We start from the raw sequence: 23,252 nt of genomic DNA, 5'->3' as shown, positions 1-23,252 counted from the left end.
CTTATGTGTGATGCGTCAGCATACGGGGTCGGGTGCGTTTTACAGCATGTCAATGATGCGGGTAAATTACAGCCCGTTGCTTATGCCTCCAGGTCACTTTCGCGGGCGGAGCGCGGGTACAGTATGGTTGAGAAGGAGGCGCTCGCGTGTGTGTACGGTGTCAAAAAGATGCACCAATAACTTTTCGGGGCCAAGTTTGCATTGGTAACCGACCACAAGCCCCTCACGTCCCTACTATCCAAGTGCAAGGCAATCAACGGCAACGCCTCGGCGCGCATTCAGCGGTGGGCACTCATGCTGGTGGCTTAAAACTACACGATAAGACACAGACCAGGTACAGACAACTGTGCCGACGCGCTTAGCAGGCTACCCCTGGCGACCATAGAAGGGTCCGATTAACAGGACTGTGAGATGGTCATGGCAATCAATGCCTTTGAATCCACAGCCCATGACGGCTCGCCAAATCAGAGCCTGGACGACCAGCGCCCCAACGTTATCTCTAGTTAAAAGATGCGTTTTAACCGGTGACAGGGCAGAGGCTCGCGATGGATGTGGCGTATTTAGATTTCCAAAAGGCATTCGATAAGGTGCCACACAAAAGGTTACTGCAGATGATAAAGGTACGCGGAGTCAGAGGAAATGTATTAGCATGGATAGAGAATTGGCTAACTAACAGAAAGCAGAGAGTCGGGATAAATGGGTCCTTTTCAGGTTGGAAATCGGTGGTCAGTGGTGTGCCACAGGGATCGGTGCTGGGACCACAACTGTTTACAATATACATAGATGACCTGGAAGAGGGGACAGAGTGTAGTGTAACAAAATTTGCAGATGACACAAAGATTAGTGGGAAAGCGGGTTGTGTAGAGGACACAGAGAGGCTGCAAAGAGATTTAGATAGGTTAAGTGAATGGGCTAAGGTTTGGCAGATGGAATACAATGTCGGAAAATGTGAGGTCATCTACCTTGGGAAAAAAAGTAAAAGGGAATATTATTTGAATGGGGAGAAATTACAACATGCTGCGGTGCAGAGGGACCTGGGGGTCCTTGTGCATGAATCCCAAAAAGTTAGTTTGCAGGTGCAGCAGGTAATCAGGAAGGCAAATGGAATGCTGGCCTTCATTGCGAGAGGGATGGAGTACAAAAGCAGGGAGGTCCTGCTGCAACTGTACAGGGTATTGGTGAGGCCGCACCTGGAGTACTGTGTGCAGTTTTGGTCACTTTACTTAAGGAAGGACATACTAGCTTTGGTGGGGGTACAGAGACGATTCACTAGGCTGATTCCGGAGATGAGGGGGTTACTTTATGATGATAGATTGAGTAGACTGGGTCTTTACTCGTTGGGAGTTCAGAAGGATGAGGGGTGATCTTATAGAAACATTTAAAATAATGAAAGGGATAGACAAGATAGAGGCAGAGAGGTTGTTTCCACTGGTCGAGGAGACTAGAACTAGGGGGCACAGCCTCAAAATACGGGGGAGCCAATTTAAAACTGAGTTGAGAAGGAATTTCTTCTCCCAGAGGGTTGTGAATCTATGGAATTCTCTGCCCAAGGAAGCAGTTGAGGCTAGCTCATTGAATGTATTCAAATCACAGATAGATAGATTTTTAACCAATAAGGGAATTAAGGGTTATGGGGAGTGGGCAGGTAAGTGGAGCTGAGTCCACGGCCAGATCAGCCATGATCTTGTTGAATGGCCGAGCAGGCTCGAGGGGCTAGATGGCCTACTCCTGTTCCTAATTCTTATGTTCTTATGAGGAGAAACTGCTTCACCCAGAAAGTGGTGAAACTGTGGAATTCTCTACCACAGGAAGTTGTTGAGGCCAATTCACTAAATATATTCAAAAAAGAGTTAGACGTAGTCCTTACTACTAGGGGGATCAAGGGGTATGGCGAGAAAGCAGGGATGGGGTACTGAAGTTGCATGTTCAGCCATAAACTCATTGAATGGCGGTGCAGGCTCGAAGGGCCAAATGGCCTACTCCTGCACCTATTTTCTATGTTTCTATGTTACTAGTGTTTTCTGTCCCTTGGTATTCCGTAGCTCTACCCATACCGATTCCACATCATCCATGCTAATGTCCTTTCTTACTATTGAATTAATTTCCTCTTTAACTAGCAGTGCCACCCCGCCTCCTTTTCCTTTCTATCTATCCTTCCTAAATGTTGAATACCCCTGGACGTTGAGTTTCCAGCCTTGGTCACCCTGGAGCCATGTCTCCGTGATGCCAATTACATCATACCCGTTAACTGCTATCTACGCAGTTAATTCGTCCACCTTATTCCGAATACTCCTCGCATTGAGGCACAGAGCCTTCAAACTTGTCTTTCTAAAACACTTTGCCCCTTTAGAATTTTGCTGTAATGTGGCCCTTTTTGCTTTTTGCCTTAAGTTTCTCTGCCCTCCACTTGTACTTTTCTTCTTTCTAGCTTTTGCTTCTGTCCCCATTCTACTTCCCTCTGTTTCCCTGCATAAGTTCCCATCCCCCTGCCATAACAGTTTAACTCCTCCCCAACAGCACTAGCACACACTCCCCCTCGGACATTGGTTCCGGTCCTGCCCAGCTATAGACCGTCCGGTTTGTACTGGTCCCACCTTCCCCAGAACCGGTTCCAATGTCCCAGGAATTTGAATCCTTCCCTTGTGCACCACTCCTCAAGCCACGTATTCATCTGAGCTATCCTGCGATTCCTACTCTGACTAGCATGTGGCACTGCTAGCAATCCTGAGATTACTACTTTTGAGGTCCTACTTTTTAATTTAGCTCCTAGCTCCCTAAATTCGTCTTGTAGGACCTCATCCCATTTTTTTTACCTATATCGTTGGTACCTATATGCACCATGACAACTGGCTGTTCACCCTCCCTTTTCAGAATGCCCTGCACCTGTTCCGAGTCATCCTTGACCCTTGCACCAGGGAGGCAACATACCATCTTGGAGTCTCGGTTGTGGTCACAGAAACGTCTATCTATTCCCCTTACAATTGAATCCCCTATCACTATAGCTCTCCCACTCTTTTTCCTGCCCTCCTGTGCAGCAGAGCCACCCACGGTGCCATGAACTTGGCTGCTGCTGCCCTCCCCTGATGAGATATAACAGTATTACATTATAAAAATGCTAACAGCTACCAGATTACAAATCCATTTGCGTTGATAAAAATACCATGAACTTTGCAAGTAGGTGCATGGCAGTCTTTTGAGTTTGGCACCTACCTCTGATGGCTATAACTCTGGACATTGCAGTGAGGGCTCTGATAGTTTGGATGTACAGTGGAATTCTGTAAGGGGACCTTGCTAATTGGAAATGTAAACTGGACTGATTGTGCTCTTAGCGACTCCATATAGTTCAAAACTAGACATTGGCAGGAACTTGTTAGCTTCAAGATCCAATAAATAGTAGATGAATTCAACAATATGTTTGACAGATTGACTTTCAGGAATAGACAGGGTATATTTAAGTGCTGTGTTATATTAGCATGTGTTTAGTCATTCAGCAATGTAATAATATAAGTGGGCGCCACTGTGTCCAAGCAGGCAACGGTCGAATGAAACTTGTTTAAAATTAAAGGGTCAACTTTTTTTTTTACTTATCTTGAGATACTGCTGGAGTCTTGAGTTTATCATATGATGATTTAGAGAGTTTTCAGTGAGTGTGGTGCCTACTGACTGCCTGATGAGATAAATAGGCTCTTTCTGAATTCAAAATAAGTTCTTTCTACCTGTTGCTGCAGAATATCGGCATCAGAACATGCACCGCGGCACAGCACGATGCACGTTTCTGCCCACTTTCTTCACCTGGTGAGTTCTATCTCAACTGTAGAAGTTTTTATAGGACAGAAATCTGGAAGTGTGTTATATGTTGTATGCAACCTGTTATTCCAATTTCTCTTTACAGTTGCTGCCTGACCTGATGCATGTTTCATATGCCACTGAGTGGCTGCTTGCAGTCCAAGCACTGGGCAGAAGTCTAGGCACAACCTGCCTGGTTGGCCTTTCAGATCGTGAATTTCCCTTTGCACACATCCTGTCCCATTCTCCATGACAGGAGTGTGCACAAGGTTTGAAACTCCCCTGCCCTTCAGAGACACAGGACAAGGAGAACATGTTGGCTTCTCCACAGCATTCTTGCATTCAACACAAGGTACGGGGCATAAAAACAGAAAATGCTGGAAATACTCAGCAAGCCAGGCAGCATCTGTGGAGAGGGAAACAGAGTTAACGTTTCAGGTTAATGACCTTTCTTCCAAACTGGCAAAAGTTACAGATGTAATAGTTTTTAAGCAAGTAAATGCTGAAAGAGGAGCAGAGGGGAAGATGTGTTTTGTGGTGACATCATGCTGGAGGTGGTGGAACTGCCGGAGGATGACCCATTGAATGTGGAGGCCAGTGAGGTGGAAGGTGAGGACAAGAGGATTCCTACCATGGCTCTGGAAGGGAGGGGAAGGGGTGAGTTCAGAAGTGTGGGAAATGGGATGGAGATGGTCGAGGGTCTAATCAACCATGGTAGAAGAGAATTCTTGGTTGAGGACAAAGAAAGATATAGTGGAAACACTGGTGTGAAAGGTGGCACCGTCAGAACAGATGCGGACAGAGACGGATAAACTGGGACAATGGAATAGAGTCCACACAGGAAGCAGGAGGGGTGGAAGTGTAGTCAAGGTAGCTGTGGGAGCCAGTGGGCTTGTGGTAGATATTGGCCGACAGCCCATCCCCAGAAATGGAGATGGAGAAGTCGAGAAAAGGAAGGGAAGTCGAAGAAGGACCATGCGAAGGTGAGGGAGGGCATGTTTGCAGCACTGCACTAAAACCTTTCATTTAGACCTTGCATTTTCTGCCCCAACTCAGTATTGCCATTACAAATGCAAAATTGAAACATACAAAATTCTTACAGGGCTTGACAGGATAGATGCCGAGAGGATGTTTCCTCTGGCTGGGGAGTCTAGAACCAGGGGTGACAGTCTCAGAATAAAGGGTTGGCCATTTAGGACTGAGATGAGGAGAAACTTTTTCACTCAGAGGATGGTGAGTCTTTGGAATTCTCTACCCCAGAGGGCAATGGAGGCTCAGTCTTTGACTACATTCAAGACAGAGATCGATAGATTTTTGAATATTTAGGCAATCAAGGTTTATGGAGAAAGTGCAGGAAAGTGGAGTTGAGGTAGAAGATCAGCCATGATCTCATTGAATGGCAGAGCAGGCTCAAGGGGCCAAATGGCCTACTCCTGCTAATTCTTAAGTTAATACCAGGCAAAGCGATATCCTTGTGAAAGTGATCTTGTCATCATCAGGGTGCTGTTCGGGATGTGGGACGACTTCCTCTAATGTTCTTCACTGCGTTCTGTTTACAGGCCAAGATGGCACATTGCCACCAGAAGACCATGACAGAGAAGGTGCCCTGCAACTCTGAAGGATGTCACTCCACACGAAGAGATGGCCCTCATTCTGTTTGCGAGGGGAGCTGTGGAAGGCTTTGGCGAGGCCAAGTTTGGAGGTGTGTTGCCATCGCCCTGCAAGTATCTTCCATACACACCCTACCTTCCTCCTCATTCTGGGCTACACTTGCTAAGCAGCTGTATCATGCAGAAAATGTCTTATGTTCTTGCTTCTCTTTGAAGTTATTGTCTTGGGAAGAATATGCAGGAAGAGAAAAGGACATCCAGCTACAATTTATCCCCAAGTTGAGGACCCTGGACAGAATGCCCCACTGTCTCTCTCAGCACTCCCCTGCTACTCTGCAACAGCCTAGCTACTAGCTTCCCAGAGCAGGCAACTGGTGAGCTTGAGGTAGAGGCATCAGTAAAGCAATATTCACAAGCGAGGAAGAGCAATTGGAGAGGGCAAGAGAGGATGTTGGGTTGGAGAAGAATGTGATACCTTCCACATCCCCACATCGAAATCCTACTGGGGCCCATCTTTAGACATAAGTTGGTGCAAGAGCATAAGTGACTAGTTTTGAACCTTAGTGTCTGCCATAAGCAGCAATCATTCAAAAATGTGCAGTGGGCATTTCAAGACATCACCGCGGTGCCTTGGGGGGGGGGGATTTTCTCAATTGTGGAGTTGCATGGAGGGAGTGTCGTCATTTGGATCATTGCAGGGGGAGTTTGAGATTAAAGACAGATTATTCGGAATTATTGGACAAGAGTGCTAATGAGCAAGTACATGTCGTCCAGGTTCCAACTACTCGTTAAAGCCATCCCCGCTTACAATTCAATTCATGCCGAGAGGTGGAACACAGAGAAGAATATTGAATAGAGTATTGAAAAGAGACTGCCCAATTAATGCAAGGAGAATCAGAGCGCCTCATCCTCGGGCTTGTCACCCTCACCACCTGTTGAAACATGGAAGGTAGGAAGAAGGTTGGAGAGAGTTAGTCCAGCCACAGTTGATTGGATTCATTGTGGTACCAAGATAGGTAGAGGGTCAGGTATGAAGGGGAAGCACCATATGAGGTCATGTGGCAAAAGGGAGCCAATGGGGGAGAACAGGAGACTTGGGCGGAACACATTAAATCGGCCGCAAGGTTTAGTTTTAGGTAGTTCAATATCCGAAGAGGCGCCTGGTGTCATACCTGAAGGGTGTCCTAATCACGCCCAAGCTTAATAAAGGCGGAACAAGAAATCTTTGCAGACCTAAGACTCACGCTTAATTCAACTTCGTAATTAGTGAATAATTCAACACCACCTAATTTTTCTCTTGCCCAGGGTGATGCTTTATGCTCACGTCGTAAAGGTGAACATCTATCCCCTTGAGCCTCGACCTTCATTCTGAAATTTGGTAAGGAAATCCAGCTTCCATTTTAACTCCAACTAGCTCCTGACCCGATGAAATAAAGCACGGAAATCTCTACTTTGTCGCATCCTTCTCGCATTACGAGCCAGCTATTAAGTTGCATGAGATCACGGGCTGTTTGAAGTGGAAGCCAATGAGCGTGAAGGAGAAAAGAACAGAAATAAGGGAACCGAGTGGAACAGGAAGCAAAACATTGTCTGTAATTCTGGCTTGTTATCTGAGACCGAGGAGAGGGTAATGTTATCCCTGTATACAAAGGACAAGTCAGTGTCAGTCAGACGGAATGCAGCATGCCTAGGCTTGGAGACACCACTGTATAAATGCGTAGGAGGGGAGAAGGGGAATGAATGACTGCACAGCCTTAAGCTTATTCAGCCTGAAGTTAACCAAATTAGTCCGCTGTTTATCGGCAACCGGAGGTACTTGACTCGAAAAAAAGCAACATCTGTACATTACTGGATAACTCAATATTACCTCGTGTGAGCAATGATACACTTGCATCTAATTTAGTCAATTTAACAAAACTTAGTTCATTGAATGTGGAAGTAGGATTTTGATTTTGATGGAATATCAACACAATGGTACCAATATAGAATACAAGAGCCTTACGAACCATTTATAAAGGGGAAATTTTAGACGGAAATTGTTAAATGTAATTACTGTAATTACATCAGTGTTGATACTAACATTTGTCCTGTGCTCTGTACATAGTCCATCAATGGAGGAATCGCACTAGGCATTTAAAATATAAGGACAGTCACTTTACTGAAGTTTGGTTAGAACAACAAATTCTAGCCAAGGGCAGATGTTTGTGGCTCTGAGCGAATAAGGTATTTCTGGCTGGGTGGTGGAGATCATTGACGTTTAGAAGAATGAGAGGGGATCTCATAGAAACAAATAAAATTCTGACGGGATTGGACAGGTTAGATGTAGGAAGAATGTTCCCAATGTTGGGGAAGTCCAGGACCCTGGTCACAGTCTAAGGATCTTCCTAAGGGCAATCTAAAGCCATTTAGAACCGAGATGAGGAGAAACTTCTTCACTCAGAGAGTTCCGAACCTGTGAAATTCTCTACCACGGGAAGTTGTTGATGCCAATTCGTTAGATAAAGGGAGTTAGATGTGGCCCTTACGGCTAAAGGGATCAAGGGGTATGGAGAGAAAGTAGGAATGGGGTACTGAAGTTGCATGATCAGCCATGATCATATTGAATGATGGTGCAGGCTCGAAGGGCTGAATGGCCTACTCCTGCACCTATTTTCTATGTTTTATGCATTAACACTGAACCACACTCTGATGGGGTGCAGCCTCAAAGGGTCTTTGACGAGAGACTGTGAACAGATTGCTTGTCCATTCTCTGGACCGTAGAGATGTTAAAAATGGACTAGCTATTTGCTAATTGTTTGAGACATAAAGGAATTAGTTCCAATTGTCAGCAAGCACGTGCACAAAATTGACCTTGTATGTAGTTTTTTTAAAAGGAGAGGGAAAATATGGAAATGGTGTGTCTGGTGCCATAAGAAATGAACCTGAGACTGGAACTGAGCTACATTGTTAAGATGAATATAGAGGGATTTTGGTGAAGTGTTTTTAAAAAAAAAAGTGTTAATTTACATGATGTGGGCATCGCTGGCAAAGCTAACGTTTATTGCCCATCTTTAATTGCCTTCGAGAAGATGGTGGTGAGCCACCATCTTAAATCTTTGCAGTCTGTGTGGTGAAAGTACTCCCATAGTGCTGTTAGGGAGTGAGTTCCAGGAATTTGACCCAGCGACGATGAAGGAAGTCAGGATGCTGTAGGACTTGGAGGGGAACATGGAGGTGGTAGCGCTCCTATGCATTTGCTGCCCTTGTCCTTTTAGGTGTTGGACAGCGCAAGTTTGGGAGGTGCTGCCAAAGAAGCCTTGGCGAGTTGCTGCAGTGCATCTTGTAGATGGCACACACTGCAGTCACGGTGCGCTGGTGGTGGATGGTTGTCGATGAAGCGGGCTGATTTTTCCTGGATAGTTTCGAGCTTCTTGAGTGTTGGAGCTGCACTCATCCAGACAAGTGGAGAATATTCCATCACACTCCTGACTTGTGCTTTGTAGGTGGTTTAAAAGTTGGGGAGTCGGAAGGCGAGTGATTTGCCGCAGAATACACAGCCTCTGACCTCTTGAAGCCACAGTATTTATATGGCTGGTTCGGTTAAGTTTTGGGTTAATGATGACTCCCCAGGATGTTGATGGTGGGGAATCCAGCGATGGTAATGCCATTAAGTGGCAAGGGGAGGTGGTTCAATTCTCTGAGATGGTCAATGCCTGGTGTTTATGTGGTGCGAATGCTACTTATCAGCCCAAGCCTAGATGTTGTACAGGTCTTGCTGCCTGCGGGCATGGACTGATTCATTTTCTGAGGAATTGCTAATAGAACTGAACACTGCAATCATCAGTGAACATCCCCACTTCTAAACTTATGATGGAGGGAAGGGAAGCAGCTGAAGATAGTTGGACCTGGGACACTGCCCTGAGGAACTCATGCAGTGCTCTGCTGGGGTTGAGATAATTGGCCTCCAACAACCACTGTCCTTTGTGTTAGGTTTGACTCCAGCCAGTGTAAAGTTTTGCTCCTCATCCCCACTGACTTCAATTTTACTGGTGTTCCTCGATGCCACACTCAGTCAAATGCTGCCTTGATGTCAAGGGCAGTTACTCTCACCTCACCTCTGGAATTCAGCTCTGTTGTCCAAGGCTGTAATGAGGTCTGGGGCTGAGTGGTCCTGGCAGAACCCAAACTGAGCATCAGTAAATGGGTTATTGGTGAGTAAGTGCCCCTTGATAACACTCGACAACGCCTTCCATCACTTTGCTGATGATTGAAAGAGGGGCAATAACTGGCTGCATTGGATTTATCCTGCTTTTTATGGACAGGACATAGCTGGGCAATTTTCTACTTTGTTGAGTAGATGCCAGTGTTGTAACTGTACTGGAACAGCTTGGCTTGAGGCGCAGCTAGTTCTGGAGAACAAGTCTTCAGTACTATAGTCAGGGTGTTGTCTCGGCCCAAGCCTTTGCTGTATCCAGTGCGCTCAGCTGCTTCCTGATATCATGTGGAGTGAATCAAATTGGCTGCAGGCTGGCTTCTGTGATGATGGGGACCTCAGGGAGATCATTCACTCAGCACTTATGGCTGAAGATGATTGCAACTACATCAGCGTTATATTTTGCACCCATGTGCTGGGCTCCACCATCATTGAGGATATTCATAGAGCCACTACCATTCATGACTGGACGTGGCAAGACTGCAGAGTTTTGATCTGATCCATTGGTAGTGGGATCACTTAGCCCTGTCTATGGCATGCTGCTTCTGCTGTTTAGCATGCATGTAGTCCTGTGTTGTAGCTTCACCAGGTTGGTATCTCACTTTCAGGTACGCCTGATGCTGCTCCTGACATGCTCTTCTACATACCTCATTGAACCAGGGTGTTGGACACCTGGCTTGAAGGTAATGGTAGAGTGAGGGATATGCCGGGCCATGAGGTTGCAGATTGTGATGGAATACAATACTGCTGCTGCTGATGGCCCACAGCGCCTCATGGATGTCCAGTTTTGAGCTGCTAGATCTATTGAGTCTATCCCAAGTAGCACGGTGGTAGTGCCACACAACACAATAGAGGGTGTCCTCAGTATGAAGACGGGACTTTGTCTCCACAAGGACTGTGCGGTGGTCACTCCTACCAATACTGTCATGGGCAGATGCATCTGCGACAGGTAGATTTGACCAGTGCTATATCTGAGCTAAAGAGTGCTCCATAATATCATTGGGCATAAAGTGGAAGTGTGTTTCCAACATAGAACCCATTTTTTACTGCGACTTGTTCAGTCGCCAAATAGTAGCCGTGATTCTGCTACTTTGCTGATTCATTAGACATGTTCAAGCATTCAATGAGCCAATTAATCAACGACTACTAAGTCTTAACATCAATGTTCCCTGTAATGTTTTTTGATGCACGGGCCCCTTTAATTTTCCCGCATGGGTGGTTGTTTACATTGAAAATGCCACGAGCAGCCTGTGCAGGACCTCCAGACTACTGCGTGACTGCGCAGCTTAGGGGAACGTAACGTTTATATTCACTTTCTATTTACAAACCTTCATTCCTGTTCCTATTTTGTGTTAACTTCCTGTTGTAAATTCAAATGTTCACATTTCCTATTTAAATTTGGATGCGTCTATTTGTACAAACTGAAATGCAGCCGTTTCTCTGATTGGCTCTCCAGACTATTGCTGATTGGTCCCCTTGGAGGATAAGCCACACCCTGAAGTTCCTCAAGAATGTGTAATTGGAAGTGCCCAGTCCAAGTTCTGAGTGAATTTCCAATTTGCAATTCGATCCATTTTGACTTCAGAAGCCAGAGGTTAGATCTTCCCAAAAGCTACCAAGTTCCAGCCGAAGTCACTTACCCCAGTGCAAGTGCTTTCTTCCCTCCGCTGAAGTCCATTACCCTAACGTAAGTGCATCCCTCCGCCAGCTGAAGACCCTTACCCCAGCAATCCCTCCGCCAGCTGAAGACTCTTACCCAAGCGCAAGACCTTACACCTCCCCCCCCGCCCCCCCCCCCACCCCCATTGAAGGGACATTGTATGTGGATTGTTAAGATGTTTATTGGGTAAGAAGTGAATAGTGACAGTGACGTGACTTCTGGATTTCATCCACCCCAACAATGTCCCTTGTAACGCATGCACATAGGCTTGCACGCACCAGGGGATAGGAAGAACGTGATCCATCTTCTGAGTTCCCTCTCTCCTCTCCGATTTCCCTCCCCCACCCCTCCGTGTGTCTCTCTTTTCCCTTCACCACCCCCAGGCTCTCTCTCTGCTCCGCTCCCCTTCTCTCCCCCCCCCCCCCCCCAAGCTCTCTTTCTCCCCTCTCCGAGCCGCGGTCCACTCGGGGCTCGGGGCCTGGCGCTGTGGGAGGCTCGTCTGATGCGTTCGGCTGCTCAATGGAGGCAACATGGTGTCAGGAGATGCATGCGCAAGAGGGAGACTTAGTACAAATAGTTACTGCGTTTAAATTTCCTGTTAACGTTTATTCTTTGATTGAATCACTCAAAATGCTTTATTAAAAAAATTTTGTTGGTTTTTTTAGTAACTGAAATTTGTAATGTCCAAAATAAGCTTTTAAGCAAGTTTTTACAAAAAAACCCAAAAGAAAATGAAAGTTTATAATAACATGATTGAATTTATCAATTTAAGTGTTTTTATATATTTTCATATTTTCAATAAACATTTCACTTGAAAGCCTTTGATCAAGCCTTGGGATTGATATATTTGGCCAAAACAAATTAAAGCAAGTCCTGCAGCTCAACATTTTCAGTGTGTACAGTTTCCAAGGATGTATCAGTAACATTTAAGCCAGCCAAATGGCACCAATTTTCATACCTTGTTGAGCAAGTATAGGGCACTGTTAAAGTTTTATGTTTGTGGATGGACCTCGGGACCTAAAAGGGTCTCCCTTAGGTCTTCCCCTTTTCGTTGGCTTCAGAGAGGAAGAAGGGGAGGATCAGAAAGAAAGACTTGATTTATATAGCGCCTTTCACGACCATCGGACGTCTCAAAGTCCTGTTGTAATGTGGGAAATGTGGCAGCCAACTTGGGCACAGCAAGCTCCCACAAACAGCAATGTGATAATGACCAGGTAATCTGTTTTGTTATGTTGATTGAGGGATAAATATTGGCCAGGACACCTTGGATAACTCCCCTGCTTTTCTTCGAAATAGTGCCATGGGATCTTTTACATCTACCCGAGAGGGCAAACAGGGCCTCGGTTTAACTTTTCTCAGGCCAAAGACGGCACCTCGGACAGTCCAGCAGTCCCTCAGCACTGCACTGGGAGTGCCAGCCTTGATTTATGTGCTCAAGTCCCTGGAGTGGGACTTGAACCCATAACCTCTGACCCAGAGACGAGTGTGCCACCCACTGAGCCACAGCTGACCATCGTAGATATCCAGACTGCAATAGCACCATAGGTGACCTCCAGTTCCTGCCCACTGCTACACATGTCTCTCTGCCTGCTGATCCTGGCAGGACTAATTCATTGTGACCCCTCACCAATAGATCAGAGAGCTGTGCCTCCCTTACAAAACAGTAACCGAGTTGTTCCAGTTGTCAGGCAGCTGTGGCACAGCTGGTAGGGGAGATCTTCAGCTGACTCGGATCCCAGACCACTGCCACATACCTCCCACCATCATGGTGCCCATTCAACCCCAACTCGGTCACCTGTTGATGTGCAGCTCGCCTCCACAACTACCAAGCCTCCAATGTGGAGGTCATTCTGCTACTCCTTCATGAAAGCAGTCCCCACCTTGGCCTCAAATCATTCTGCACGTAACCTGTCAGTGACACAAACATCTGACTGAAAATAAATCTGACAACCGTCCAGCCCTTGGTGCCTATTATTTAGTACCTTTCAGTCCTAGCCACCTGCTAGAGCGACAGGATGTTTGGAAGCGGCTGCCTAGCGGTATGCAACAAGAGTTTTCTTTTTTAGTTATTCGTTCACGGGATGTGGGCATCGTTGGAAAGGCCAGAATTTATTGCCCATCCCTAATTGCCCTTGAGTACTTCATTGGCTGTAAAGTGCTTTGAGACATCCGGTGGTCGTGAAAGGCGCTATAGAAATCCAAGTCTTTTTGAGAAGGTGATAGTGAGCCACATTCTTGAACCGCTGCAGTCCATCGTATCTTTTTTTTTTTACAACTGAATGGCTAGCTAGTGGCCATTTCAGAAGGCAGTTAAGAGTCAATCACATTGCTGTGTATCTGGAGTCACCTATAGGCCAGACCGGGTAAGAACGGCAGATTTCCTTCCCGAAAGGACATTAGTGAACCAGATGGGTTTTTATGACAATCCGGTAATTTCATGGTCACCATTACTGATGGCAACTTTTTATTCCTGATTTATTTCATTAACTAAATTAAAATTCCTCAACTGCCGTTGAAGTAGGATTTGAAGTAGAGAAAGTGAAGTCACTTATCATGTGGAATGTAACCCAAGTTGCAGAAGGCATTTCTTAAGTGGGGGTGGGAGGCAGGGATGTGGATGAGATGATGTTCATTGCTAAGGCCTCCTTTGTCCATGGACCAAGAAACTGGATATTCCTTTGATGAATGAGACAGTTATGATGTCTGTACTGTACTTATGAATGACTCAATGAGGCAATGTGTTGTACTCGCACTGTAGTGACCTTGGTCCTTTACTCCTAACTCCAGAGCGAGGCAGCCACGTGGTGGCTCCCCTTTTATACAGCCCCTGCCACCAGGGCAGGAAACCCCAGTCTCCACCAGTTGCTCCCTCTAGTGGTGCCAGCATAGTATATATACAGGGTAAACCTCATTGATAGTACATCAGGTAAACAAGTCTCCATCTTATGCAACGATACAGTGACTACACAGAGAGCATATCTATAGTCTGCATATATAACATCACTCTCCCCCAAGTCCTTTGTGCCAATTACTATTGCACTATGTGCTCTGGCTTAGCTCTCCCCAGACTTAAGTGCCAATAGCCCTTGCACCTTGGCTTGGCTCTCTCCCTGCTAACCAAAGAAGTCCTTTTGCCACAACGTTGGGTAGTGGTTACCAGTTTGGGTGGTTCAATGATGCAGTGGAAGTTCCAGTGGGTTCTGGGCGTGATCCATGTGTGTGTCCATGGCTACATACATCCATTCCCCCCCCCCACCCCTGGGCGAGATCATGCAGCTGGCCCGTTACATTAACATACAGGATCAGACACAGTACAAGTACAAAGAAAGGAAGAAAAAAAATGGTTTTTCTTAGTTTGTATCATGACACCTTGGTTCAGTGACTTACATTTGTTATGTTTTACGATCATGCGTCAAGATTGGGTAGATTGCACTCATGGTTCAGTCATGGTCAGTACTGAGGTAGCAGTACAGATATGTGAGGAAGCTAGTTCCAGAGCAAGCGAACGGGGTCTTGGTCGTCTGATGGCGGCGCTGCGCCCCCTGCTAGCGGGGTGGGCTTGGTTCGCTCACCTTGCCGGGACTCGGGGCCTTTGCGGTTGCCTAGTGGTGGGCTGAGCCACAGGTGTGTGTGGCCTCCCTGTCCTCCTTTGAGGGCTGCAGAATCTTCTGCCTGCTCTCTAACGGTGTTGGGAACCTGGCTGTTCCAGGTCCCGTTTGGGGAACTCGTTGATTCTGACCTTTCGCTCCCGGACGAGGTAGCGACTGGGTCCGGGGGCTGTGCCGTCTCCACCCGGGTGGTGGGCACCGGCGGCCGACTGCACGTATTGGCGCCGTTTTCGTTTCTACGTCCGTGGAGAATAGTGCCATTGGGTGCCTGCAGCATGGGATAGACCTGGGGCAGGGTATCAGGATCAGCACCTTTACCCTCCCGAATTCGCTCGCTTGCTACTTTTGGGGACACACTATTCCCGGCATCTCGCAACATATTGCCATGCATACAATGTCTCTTAAGTTCAGTTGGTTGCAGGTCTCCTTTTAAAAGAACCTGCTGGCTTTACCCTAATCAAATCCTTTGTTGGACACCACATGTTGGTCCCTCAGCGTTGCACCTCGTGGTCTGGCCGCAGCCATCTTTTTTCCCACCTCACTGCAGCAGGGACCCCATCTTGCCTCTGTCCTTGAGGTCGACTGCCTTGATCCTTTTCTCCCGTGATTCTGCCACAAAAGCTGGAAGAGTGTCTGTGAATTCGATCTTCCTCCCCAGGAGTCCTGCCACTGGAGCCGGGAAGGTACTTTTAGGTCGTTCCGGTCGGATCATTGCCACGCAGTCGTGATGGACGGTCTGTGCCTCCGGTGCTGCGCTGGTCTGTTCTCTGGTGCATGACCCAAGCAAAGGTGAGGTTTTGCTCTGCCTCTGAGTAAGGGGGACATTGACTGCTGGAGTGAAGAGGTCTTCCCATTTCCACTGGATCTTCCCCATCCACCACCTTCTGAGTAGCGTTGGACTACCACCTGCAACAATCCAGAGGTAACTTGTGCACCACGCCATTATGGATTACATTTGCTTCCACACTACCAAGGACTGGGATCAGCTCCTTGGTGTTTGTGCGCAACTTTTCTTGTACTGAACCAGCTCAGGTCATTTTTCATTCCATAGCGCCTCAAAGGCATCCTGGCTCATCACTGACTGGCTCGCTCCAGTGTCCACTTCCATGAAGTCTGGAACGCCATTTATCTCGACGTCCATCTTCACTGGAGGACAATCGGTGGTGCAGGTATACACTCCATACACTTCTTCTTGGGGCTGAGCTGCCTCTCTGGCCAAATCATCAGTCATCTACCAACTCCTCTGCTAGATGGTGAGTAGTATTTCTTTTACACATACGCTGGAGGTGGCCCTTCATGTTACAGGCTTTGCATACGTACTCAGGAAACCGACACTAGTGAGCCCTATGATTTCCTCCGCAACGCCAGCATGGTGCTACTCAATTAGCACTCCTTGGCGGACTTTCAATTCTGGAACCCTGAGGTCTGTGCTCTCTGCCCTGGGCAGAGCCATGTTCTACAGTCTTGCCTGTGAAAGGCACCATTCTGTGTACAGTACTTGCCGGGTTTAAGTCCACAGGATGAATAATTTGCTTGGTGTGCAGATTGAGGTCATGAATGCCTGACTGATGCTGATGGCTTTCTGCAGGTTGACTGTGGTGTCGGCAGATAATAGTTTGGGAAGGAGGCTCTCGTGGCCAATTCCTATAACGAAGATGTCTCTCAATACTTCGTTGAGATGCATGCCAAAATCATACGGTGCTGCAAGTCTCCTGAGGTCGACAGCATATTTTGCAATCTCCTGGCCCTCAGGTCTGCGGTAAGTGTAGAATCTGTGCCTGGCCGTGAGGATGCTCTCTCTTGGGTTTAGTTGGTCGTGAATTAGTTCAGTCAGCTCATCGTATGCCTTTTCCTTGGCCTTCGTGGGTGCCAGTAAGTCCCTGACGAGGCGGTAGACCTCGGGCCCACAATTGGTCAGCAGTATAGCCTTGCGCTTCTCTGCCAATATGTCCATCGCCTCTGCCAGGTCGTTTGCCATGAAATATAGCTCAAGCCTTTCCGTGAAGGCACCCCAATCATCACCCTCTGCGAAGTCTTTTAGTGTGCCAAAGATAGCCATAATCGCATGAAAGTCTGTATTCTCGTCGCCAGTTATTATGTCTGCCTCGTGGAGTCATTCATAAGTACAGTACAATGTGTTGTACTCAAACTGTAGTGACCTTGGTCCTTTGCCTCACTCTGGAGTTTGGAATAGCTGCATGGTGGCTCCCCTTTTATGCAGTCCTGCCACCAGGACAGGAAATCCCGGTCTCCACCAGTTACACCCTCTAGTGGTGCCAACATGTATATACACAGTGTAAACCTCAGTGTAAACAACTCTCCATCTTATGCAACTATACAGTGACTACACAGAGAGTATATCTACAGTCTGCATGTATAACAACAGTAATCCCTCAGTTGACGAGTCTTTAAATGTGGGTTTGGTGCCCTGACACCAGCCTCGGACCTTGCCGAGTGCAACAGCTGCCTTGACCCTTTTAACTGCTGTGGCAGCACTGGATGTTCCAACCCCGACCGAAGCAGACTGCCTGTAGAGATTTCTAATAGTATCAAATATCTGTGTAATTTTGTGTATTCTGAGGAAAATTGGCTAGTTCTGGGTCATCACCATCATAGGCAGTCCCTCGGAGTCGAGGATGACTAGCTTCCACTCTAAAAGTGAGTTCTCGGGTGACTGAGGAGAAATACTGCGGGACCTAAAGTCTCTGTCACAGGTGGGGCAGACAGTGGTTGAAGGAAAGGGTGGTCGGGGAGCCTGGGTGACGCACGCTCCTTCCGCTGTCTGCGCTTGGTTTCTGATTGTTCTCGGCGATGGGCCTCGAGGTGCTTAGTGCCCTCCTGGATGCTTTTCCTCCACTTTGGGCGGTCGTGGGCCAGGGATTCCCAGGAATAGGGATGTTGCACTTTGTCAAGGAGGCTTTGAGGGTGTCCTTGAAACCTTTCCTCTGCCTGCCTGGGGCTCGCTTGCCGTGTTGAAGCTCCGCATAGAGCGTTTACTTTGGAGTTATGCTGACCGGCAAGGGTGCAGCTTTGGTGCAATTTTGGCATTAAATCCATCACAAACAGTCAAGTCAGTAGTCTGTGTTGGACAGTTATTTGTCTCTATGTACAGCAGTGGAAGATGGTGTGCTTAAGTTGGACGATCGGCTGTTTGCATAGCAGTCTTCCTTTGTGTATGGCAACCAGAGGGACACTGCAGTTATGACTTCTGCAATATAAATGATAGACTCAGTCGATGTATTTCCTAAAGGTGTCTCCGCTGCTGCTATGGAGGCTTTGGCGATCCAAACGCTAAGAAGCAGTCATGGCTTCAACTTATTTAAATGGTTACAGGCAATCATGCAGGTGGGATTTGTAACCTTGTGGATATCCATTGTTCACACAGAGGGATTCAGGAGATACCCTTCAGTAATAGCATACAACCAAGGAGCAGTCAGTTGCCATTCATGTCAGTGGCAATTATGTGCCATCATATACCTCCTGCATCATCTTTGAAGTTAAAGAGCCCAGAGTAACCACAGCAGAAAGGACACCATAAGCATTTGTACAGATACAGCAGTGGACCTTCTAGATCCCCTCTAGCTGCAGCCACCCATCAGTGATGCTACTTCAGTGACGGAGGTAAAGACTTGCATTTATACAGTGCCATTCACAACCTCAAGATGTCCCACAGCACTTTACAGCCAATGAAGTTCTTTTAAAGTGTAGTCTTAGTCGTAATGTAGGAAACGCAGTAAACACAGCAAGGTCCCACAAACAGCAATGAGATAGTCTGTTTTAGTGAAGTTGGTTGAGGGATAAATATTCAATGTAACTATTTATACTGCACTTTTTTTGACAGACTTGTGTCTGTCAAGCCTCCACCCCATCCATACCTTAGTGAGGCCACACCTAGAGTACTGTGTACAGTTTTGGTCTCCATATTTAAGGAAGGATATACTTGCATTGGGGGCTGTTAAGAGAAGGTTCACTAGGTTGATTTCGGAGATCAGGGGGTTGACTTATGAAGATAGGTTGAGTAGGTTGGGCCTATAATCATTGGAGTTCAGAAGAATGAGAGATGATCGTATCGAAACATAGAAGATAATGAGGGGGCTCGACAAGGTGGATGCAGCGAGGATATTTCCACTTTTAGGGGAAACTAAAACTAGGGGACAACGTCTCAGAATAAGGTGCCGCCCATTTAAAACTGAAATAAGAACATAAGAAATAGGAACAGGAGTAGGCCATAGGCCCCTCGAGCCTGCTCTGCCATTCAATAAAATCATGGCTGATCTGATCATGGACTGGCTCCACTTCCCCGCCCACTCCCCATAATCCTTTATCCCCTTATTGTTTAAGAAACTGTTTTAAACTGTCTCTTTCTGTCTTAAATTTATTCAATGACCCAGCTTCCACAGCTCTCTGAGAAAGCGAATTCCACAGATTTACAACCCTCAGAGAAGAAATTTCTCCTCATCTCTGTTTTAAATGGGCGGTCCCTTATTCTAAGATCATGCCCTCTAGTTCTAGTCTCCCCCATCAGTGGAAACACCCTCTCTGCATCCACCTTGTCAAGCCCCCTTATACGTTTCGATAAGATCACCTCTCATTCTTCTGAATTCCAATGAGTAGAGGCCCAACCTACTCAACCTTTCCTCATAAGTCAACCCCCTCATCTCTGGATTCAACCTTGTGAACCTTCTCTGAACTGACTCCAAAGCAAGTATATACTTTCGTAAATATGGAAACCAAAACTGCACGCAGTATTCTAGGTGTAGCCTCACTAATACCTTATATAGCTGTAGCAAGACTTCCCTGCTTTTATACTCCATCCCCTTTGCAATAAAGGCCAAGATGCAATCGGCCTTCCTGATCACTTGCTGTACCTGCATACTATCTTTTTATGTTTCATGCACAAGTACCCCCAGGTCCCGCTGTACTGCGGCACTTTGCAATCTGAGGGGGAATTTCTTCTCTGAGGGATGTAAATCTGTGGAATTCTCTGCCCAAGAAAGCTGTGGAGGTTGGATCATTAAATATATTTAAGGCGGAGGTAGACAGATTTTTGAGCGATAAGACAATAAAGGTTTATGGGGAGTGGGCAGGGAAGTGGAGCTGAGTCCATGACCGGATCTGCCATGATCTTATTAAATGGTGGAGCAGGCTCGAGGGGCCAAATGGCCTACTCCTGCTCCTACTTTTTATGTTCTTATGTCCGTATTGCACTTTTTTTTGCACTATGTTAAAGCCCCACCCCCTGTCAAGCTCCGCCCCCAGCCCCGAATCATTCCCTCCACGTGGTGCTGAGAAGCAGGACCTGAGACTGGAGACTCCGCTGAGGCCCCAGCCCTCAATCTCTTTCTCCGCCCACCCTCCCAACTCTCTTTCCCCCCCCGCCTCAACTCTCTCTCCTCCCACCCCCCCCCCACCCCCACTCTCTCCTTCCCCGTACCCCCGACCCCGACCCCTTTCGGGGGGGGGGGGGCCGAGAGTGGCAGCCGTGGGGCCTAGAGTGGTGGGCCTGCGGCCACCGTGGGGCTGAGAATGGCGGCGGCAGCGAGCAAAGAAGCGGCGGGGGGGGCAGAGAGAGAGAGAGAGAGAGACTGGGGGGGAGGGAGGAGAGAAAGGTTGGGGATGGGGGCAGAGTGGGAGAGATAGTGGGGAGCTGGTGGGAAGAGTGAGAGATGCAAGGGGGAGAGTGAGAGAGACCCTGTTGGAAGGAGAGACACAGGTGGGAGGGAGAGGTTGGGGGGGGGGGAGGAGAGATACAGGTCGGGGGGAATCGGAGGGGAAAGAGGGAATTCAGGGAAGACGGATCACGTTCTTCCAACCCCGTACAAGCGATGTCGTTGGAGTGAGTGATATCCAGAAGTCACGACAATGTCACTATTCACTTCGTAACCAATAAACCTCTTAACAATCCATACACAATGCCTGCCCCATCTATAGTGGTGGTTGGGCAGGGGGAACGAAGCACTTGGACTGCAGTAAGGCACTTTGGGTGGGGGAGGGATGTACTTGGACTGGGGTAAGGCAGTTTGGCTGGGGGAGGCATACACTTACATAGAAACATAGAAAGTAGGTGCAGGAGTAGGCCATTTGGCCATTCGAGCCTGCACCACCATTCAATATGATCATGGCTGATCATGCAACTTCAGTCCCCCACAGCTTTCTCTCCATACCGCTTGATCCCCTTTAGCTGTAAGGGCCACATCTAACTCCCTTTTGAATATATCTAATGAACTGGCCTCAACAACTTTCTGTTGTAGAGAATTCCACAGGTTCACAATTCTCTGAGTGAAGAAGTTTCTCCTCATATCGGTCCTAAATGGCTTACCCCTTATCCTTAGACTGTGACCCCTGGTTCTGGACTTGACCAACATCGGGAACATTCTTCCTGCATCTAACCTGTCCAATCCCGTCAGAATTTTATATGTTTCTATGAGATCCCCTCTCATTCTTCTAAATTCCAGTGAATATAAACCTAGTCGATCCAGTCTTTCTTCATATGTCAGTCTACCATCCAGGGAATCAGTCTGGTGAACCTTTGCTGCACTCCCTCTATAGCAAGAATGTCCTTCCTCAGATTAGGAGACCAAAACTGCACACAATACTCAAGGTGTGGTCTCACCAAGGCCCTGTACAACTGCAGTAAGACCTCCTTGCTCCTATACTCAAATCCCCTCGCTATGAAGGCCAGCATGCCACTTGCCGCCTTTACTGCCTGTTGTACCTGCATGCCTACCTTCAATGACTGATGTACCATGACATCCAGGTCTTGTTGCACCTCCCCTTTTACTAATCTGTCATCATTCAGATAATAATCTGCCTTCCTGTTTTTGCAACCAAGGTGAATAACCTCACATTTATCCTCTTTATACTGCATCTGCCATGCATTTGCCCATTCACCTAACCTGTCCCCCTGCAGCCTCCTAGCATCCTCCTTGCAGCTCACACTGCCACCCAGCTCAGTGTCATCTGCAAACTTGGAAATATTACATTCAATTCCTTTGTCTAAATCATTAATGTATATCGTAAATAGCTGGGGTCCCAGCACTGAACCCTGCGGCACCCCACTAGTCACTGCCTGCCATTCTGAAAAGGACCTATTAATTCCCACTCTTTGCTTCCCGTCTGTCAACCAGTTCTCTATCCACGTCAATACATTACCCCCCAATACCACGTGCCTTAATTTTGCACACTCATCTCTTGTGTGGGACCTTGTCAAAAGCCTTTTGAAAGTCCAAATACACCACATGCACTGGTTCTCCCTTATCCACTCTACTAGTTTTGGACTGTGATAAGGCACTTCGGCTGGGAGAAGCATGAACTTGGACTGGAGTAAGGCACTTTGGCTGGCCCTTGCTGTCTTCTGGGGAGCTCTGTCACTTCAAGTCAAAGTGGATTGAGTTACAATTTGCAAAGTCAGTGAGACATTGGGATGGGCAGTTCCAGTTAGACATTCCTGTGAAACTTCAGGGTGTGGCTTATCCTCCAAGGGGACCAATCATAGACAAAGAACATAAGAAATAGGAGCAGTAGACCATTTGGCCCCTCGATCCTGCTCCATCATTTGATAAGATCATGGCTGATCTGATCATGAACTCAGCTCCACTTCCCTGCCTGCTCCCCATAACCCTTTATTCCCTTATCACTCAAAAGTCTGAATATATTTAAGGTGGAGAAAACAATGACCCAGCCTCCACAGCTCTCTGGGGCAGAGAATGCCTTGGATTTACAACCCTCAGAGAAGAAATTCCTCCTCATCTCAGTTTTAATTGGGCGGCCCCCTATTCTGAGACTATGTCCCCTAGTTTTAGTTTCCCCTATGAGTGGAAATATGCTCTCTGCATCCACCTTGTCGCGCCCCCTCATTATCTTATATGTTTCGATAAGATTACCTCTGATTCTTCTGAGCTCTAATGAATATAGGCCCAAACTACTCAACCTATCTTCATAAGTCAACCCCCTCATCTCCAGAATCAACCTAGTGAACCTTCTCTGAACAGCCTCCAATGCAAGTATATCCTTCTTTAAATGCGGAGATCAAACTGTATGCAGTACTCTCGGTGTGGCCTCACCAATACCCTGTATAGCTATAGCAGGAATTCTCTGCTTTTATATTCCATCCCCCTTGCAATACACGTCAACATTCCATTTGCCTTCCTGATTATTTGCTGTAGCTGCATACTAACTTTTTGTGTTTCATGCGGAAGGACCCCCAGATCCCTCTGTACTGCAGCACTTTGCAATTTTTCTCCATTTAAATTATAATTTGCTTTTCTATTTTTTTCTGCCAAAGTGGATAACCTCACATTTTCCCACATTATACTCCAACTGCCAAATTTCTGCCCACTCACTTAGCCTGTCCATAACCCTTTGGAGATTTTTTGTGTCCTCCTCACAATTTGCTT

The sequence above is a fragment of the Pristiophorus japonicus genome, chromosome 17, assembly GCF_044704955.1.
Source record: "Pristiophorus japonicus isolate sPriJap1 chromosome 17, sPriJap1.hap1, whole genome shotgun sequence".
Lineage (NCBI taxonomy): Eukaryota > Metazoa > Chordata > Chondrichthyes > Pristiophoridae > Pristiophorus > Pristiophorus japonicus.
This window is presented reverse-complemented; position numbering follows the sequence as displayed.